At 40.8% G+C, this 6,003-nt stretch overlaps 1 protein-coding gene across 2 annotated transcripts in view; it reads right to left on the bottom strand.

Moving 5' to 3' along the window:
- ARR3 (arrestin 3) overlaps window positions 1-6,003 on the bottom strand; it is a 34,841-nt gene that overhangs the window by 27,227 nt on the left and 1,611 nt on the right. The gene's annotated exons all lie outside the window — the stretch shown is intronic.

The following is a 6,003-nucleotide window of genomic DNA, read 5'->3' as shown; positions in this document are numbered from 1 at the left end:
CTAAACATATTCTTTTTTTTTTTCTGCTTTATCTCCCTAAATCCTCCCGGCACATAGTTGTATATCTTAGTTGCACGTCCTTGTAGTTGTGTCATGTGGGACGCCGCCTCAACGTGGCCTGACGAGCAGTGCCATGTCTGCGCCTCGGACCCGAACCAGCGAAACCCTGGGCCGCTGCAGTGGAGCACGTGGACTTAACTGCTCAGCCACGGGGCCGGCCCTAAACATATTCTTAATGTATTTAACATACATGTTAACCCTTTGTCATATTTGACATAAATATTTCTTCCATTTATTGTAACACTTTTAATTTTAGTTCCCTATTTTATTCCCTTGCTTTAAAATTTCTCTCCTCCTACTTTTCTCTCTCTTATTACTTCCTCTCTCTTTGCTGGCTTCTCTTTCTCTTTTACTCACTAAGTGAACAGAGGTCTGAGATCTGTCATAGTCATAGCATTTGGGGATTATTTAATTTCCTCTCCCCATCTGATGCTTGATTTTCTCTTGGAGACAACATATATGCACGTGAATACAATTCACTTGACTCATAGTCCTTGAGAGTACTTGTTATCTTAGGAATCTTCTAGGGCCTGGGCACCCTCTCACTTTACACAGGAGGAAACAGGCCCAGAGATGACTTACCCATGACTTAGTAAGTTAGTAGCAGAGCAGAGAATAGACCTCAGGTCCCCTGGCTCCCAGATCTCCTTCCACTACACCATGTCAACTCAGCTCTAGGCCTGACCTTCTCCCAGGTTCCACCTTGATATCTTTAATTGCCCACTGAACAGTTTCACTTGGATCTTCCATTGTTACTTTCAACCCAAGATGTCAAAAACTAACCTCCCTGAACCGGTTTCCCTACCTGTCTTGCTCATTTCTGTTCATGGCGTCTTCTTTCCTCAAGTCACCTAAGCTTCAAAACTCTCAGGCAAATTCAACTCTTCTCCCTCCCTATTTCAGGAGATTCTAACCATTTCTTTTTTCATCATATCAATTACAATTGACCTTCCCTTATGGTCCCAGTGCTACCATTCTAATACAAACTCTTGTCACCTGATCCTCGACTGACTGTCACAGCCTCCTAACTGGTCTTCCTTACCTCCAGTCTCTCCTCACCTGAATGCATCCTGTACAATGTATATTGCCAGATTGAGCAGCCCAAGGACTGCTTTCACAGTTTCATTGTCTTACTCAAAACTCTTTCATGGTTCCTTAGCATCTTCAACACAAGTTGAAATCCTGCTAACTCTTACCCACAGTGACCTTCCTGGTCATCTGCAATAATTATTGTCCATGTTAGTCATTTGACACTTCCTTGTCTTTTTTTTTTTTTTAAAGATTGGCACCTGAGCTAACATCTGTTGCCAATCTTCTTCCTTTTTCTTTCTTTCTCCCCAAAGCCCCCCAGTACATAGTTGTATATTCTAGTTGTAGGTCCTTCTAGTTGTGCTATCTTTTTTGTCTTTTGATATTACTTATACTATTATCTGGAATTGTTATTTGACTCTTTATATATGTTTGTTTTGAGTTCCCACCTGTAAACCCCGTGAGTTACTGTGATCATGAAAGAGCATAGGACTGAAAATCAGAAAACCCAAGTTTGAGCCCTGGTTATGAAAGTGGGACTCAGGTGTGTCACTTGGGTGAGTCAGTCAGACTCTCTCAGCCACAATTTCATCATCTGTAAAATGAGGATCATAACCTCAGCTTTAAGTACTTCAGATCATGGTAAGGCTCTGAAAATCTAGAGAGCTAAGCAAATATAAATGGTTGTTATTATATCATCCCATTTGCTTAATAAATGGTGCTTAGTAAATATTTGCTGAATGATTATATGTCAGTAATTCAGTTTAATGTTTCTTCTCCTGAGTATATTTCCATGTTAAGAGGCCACAGGAACCTTAACGAACCTAAAGATCTAGGGGGCACTTTAGGAGTAGTAGAGGTAGGGAGGGTATTAGAAAGATGTTTTGAAGGAAAGTAGGCCTGTCCAGCATCTCTCACATCTCAATACACTAGCTACTCACTAGTTGGCCTACTTGTAAGTCTAACCTGGATGTGGAGAGGAGGAGAAGGTGGTACATCTGAACTTTCACTTCCCCCACATTTCCTACTACTTCATCCCATAGCCCCCAACTGGTTAGGCTAAATGTTTTACCTATGACTCTGTTTTTCTTCATTGATGTGATGAAAGCCAGCATTTTGGTGAAGGAAGTGATAAGGAGTAGTAGAAAGAACAAGCAATTTTAGTCAGATAACCAGACGTGGCTTTGAATCTTTGATCTGCTACTCAACAGCTGCATGATCTCAGACAAGTTACTTAATCTCTCTGAGCTTCAGTTTCCTCATTGGTAAATTGGGAATGGTGATACCTGTTTGGCAGGGCTGTTGAGAAGTACAGAAGTAATGGATGAAGAAATATCATGTATAGTTCCCATGGGTGGGAACCTCTTTTCAACAGTTCTCAACTTTAGTGTAGCTGGATGAGGAGCCAGAATTCCAGATTTGGATTTGGTGCTGCTTAGAAGTGATAGTTAAGATCATGACAAAGAATGAACCCTTGAATGTGAGAAGCAGAAGCCTAAGAACTGATCACTGAGAGATGACCATAGTGATGGACTGGGAAGAAACAAATTGGGACTCTGGCATTGCATCAAGGGAGAAGAGAATTTCAAAAAGAAGGACTTATAAAACTTAATAAAAAAAAAACCTTTGAATGAAAGAAAAGAAGAAAAATTAAGAAAGTAAGCAACAGTGTCAAATGCCTAAGGGAATTCAAGGAGGACAAGACACTTAGATAGATAATAAAAATACTTGATTCCCTGCCAGCCTGGATCTATGCATACAAAAGATATTAGCCAATGAGTGAACTAAAGAGGCCAATCTCAAATAGCTTTTGTAATCAAGAACTGTTTACATTCATTTATATTCTTCCTTCCCTTCGAGTTCTTAGATGCCGCTACCTCTTTCCAAAGATTTCAGAATAACTCATTGAATGGGTGACTTGCCATACATAACCTATAGGGCTGTTATTTCCCATTTGAGCTGAGAGATGGCTTGTCACCAAAAAGAAGTGCAAAAATACTTGAGTACAACCAAAGAATGAGGCTGTCTGTGAGGGCACCTTGGTATGTGTTTGATTGCCAGAACTTATGTATTTAGGTCACAAGTGGGAAGAAGAAAAATCATCCCTCCTTGAGTCAAAGTGTAAATTATTAAATGTGGCAACTGTCCAAGAGAAAGAGGAAGATGAAATCCTTCTGGGGTTATTACTGTACGTTGTGTACTATGGTTTGAGGCCCTAGTAGTGCTCTTAGATCTACTGATGGGAAGGAGAAACCAGATGTACTTGGAAAACTCAAGATAAAAATCAACTAATGCCCTCTCAGGGGACATCATGCTGCTGGCACCTGCTCAATCTGTGTACTTCTCACTGGTATTTCACTTACTGTTCATTGTAAGCCTCATTCCCTTTACCTCCAAAGTGAATAAAATATGTCTTTTTACCCACACTGAGTCTTGCTGGATTCCTTTCTAGAGGGTAGCCATTGCTCTGGGTTTTTTGAGGATTTAAGCCAGTTTGATTTTACAAGGTTTTGTCTTTATTCATTTCTCTAATGCAGTTTCCCAAAGTGCATCTTCTAGTTTAGTAATAGGTGTTACCAAGTTTTTGAGGGATTGGGCTAAATGACGCTAAGCAGATTTCTTTGCTACAAGATTTACCCAGAGCCTTTAACATTGTAATGCCCACTGTGATTTTCTAAGAGGAAAAGGTTCTGTATGCAATATCTATCAAACTTATTGACTAAGGAAACTTTTCTTTCTTTCTTTCTTTTTTCCTGAGGTGCATCTCAAGAACCTACTATGCCAAGACACATTTTAAGAGACACTACCCTAATAAGAGAAATCTCTCTCTCTCTCTCTTTTTTCCTGGGAAGATTAGCCCTGGCAACATCTGTTGCCAATCTTCTTCTTTATTTTTGCTTGAGGGAGATTAGCCCTGATCTAAAATCTGTGCCAATATTCCTGTATTTTATATGTGGGTCACCACCACAGCATGGCTGATGAGTGGTATACGTCCACACCTGGGATTTGAACCTGCAAACCTGGGCTGCTGAAGCAGAGCACACCGAACTTAACCACTAGGCCATGGGGCCGGCCCCCAAGAGAAATCTATATCTTGGTTCCACTTGATCAGAGGGCAGGAGTTAGCTTATGTCTCCTTCTTTCCTAGATTTTTTGCTCTCCACCATGGGCAAGTACAGACCAAGAAAAGAAAAGTACCTTTCTTTTTGCAGACAATATCATTGCTTTTCAAATCAGAAGAAAGACTTTTTCTCTTTCTCCTAATAAAAAGTAAAATATTTTTCTTGCAAACGTTTCCCTTTCGAGGTACAGTTTATCAGTTGTGATAATGAACCTCTTAATCTCAAATTCATGTGCCTGATGTGCAGTAAGCCAATCACTGAGACATTAGTGCTTGGAGAAGGAGAAAGTTTTATTGGAATTGGCCAAAACTAGAAGGTGGCAGCATGGGTTTGCTCAAATCTGCCTTAATAAGAGCAGAAAATGAGAGGTTTTATAGAGCTAAGGGGTTTGGCAGGAGGAACTTCGGAGAAACAAAGGGGTCACTCCTTGTAAGTCCCTGGACAATCTTACTTCTGGGCGTCAACAGCAGCTGGGGGCCAGCCATCTGGTGATTGCAATCTCCCATAAGGCATTCTCTTTCTTCTACAAAACAAACTCACAAATCCTCAAGACCCCTGAGTCACCCCTCAAGTTAACTAAGAAAACAGCAAATTGGCAAGATTCATCTATGCCTGTGTTGGGAACAAGGTCAAAAGGCAATCATGTTCTTATTGAATATCTACAGTAACCCTCAGATACCCAGCTTCGTTAGGACTGCATTTGACTGCATGTAACAGAAACCCTATTGTCGTGGCTCAACAAAATGGGTTTTTTCCCTAACAAAAAAATTCCAAGGTAGGCAGTACAAGGGTGGGTGCAGCTGCTCAAGAAAAATCCTTCTAGCTTCCTGCTTCACCATCTTTTTAGTGGGTTTTCTTCATCCTTATGGTTGTAAAATGGCTGCTCAACTTCTGAGCACCTTGTCTGTGTTCTATGCAGGAAGAAAGGGGTAAGAGTATAAGACAAAAAGCTAAAGGATGGTAAGCTAAATTGTTTTCTTTATTAGGAAAACAATAGCCCTTCTAGAAACACCACCCAGTAGACTTTTGCTTTAATCTTATCAGCCAGAGCTAGGTCATGTGGCCACCCTGAGCTATGTGTATGGGAAATTGGGTTTATTGCTGCCCCAAACCAAGTTGGGGTTCTCTGAGTAAGGAAGACTGGGATAATAGGTATTGGGTAGGGTACTAGCAGAGTCTGTTACATACTGCTTGGTTTACTTCTGATTTAAAAACTGGTTTTCCCACAGTAACCTTTTATAACACATTAAATTCCTTTCTGAAAGAGTCCAGAGTCACGAAAGCAAGATTAACAGTATATAATTTTTTGTCATATTTATTATGGACTTAAGTAACTTTCTGGAAAACCAAGAATCTAATGAATATTTTTCTTTTCTTTGAGGAAGATTAGTCCTGAGCTAACATCTGCCACAAATCCTCCTCTTTTTGCTGAGGAAGGCTGGCCCTGAGCTAACATCCATGCCCATCTTCCTCTACTTGATACGTGGGACACCTGCCACAGCATGGCTTGACAAGCGGTGCCATGTCCACACCCGGGATCCAAACCGGCGAACCCTGGGCAGCCGAAGCAGAACATGCAAACTTAACCACAGCACCACCGGGCCGGCCCCCTAATGAATCTTAAATTCAACAATTTAAATTCCTCCAGTTGTCTTGTACTCATCGTGTACCTACTATTGTAGCCTGACATCATCACTTCTCTTTCACGTGCATAGCTTTATACAGTATGCATGTGAGAATGCTTGCTACATAGTAAGTCAATATTAATAACTGTCAACTGTGTTTGAATATT

Source organism: Equus asinus, chromosome X (assembly GCF_041296235.1).
Source record: "Equus asinus isolate D_3611 breed Donkey chromosome X, EquAss-T2T_v2, whole genome shotgun sequence".
NCBI classification, from domain to species: Eukaryota; Metazoa; Chordata; class Mammalia; order Perissodactyla; family Equidae; genus Equus; species Equus asinus.
This window is presented reverse-complemented; position numbering and strand designations above follow the sequence as displayed.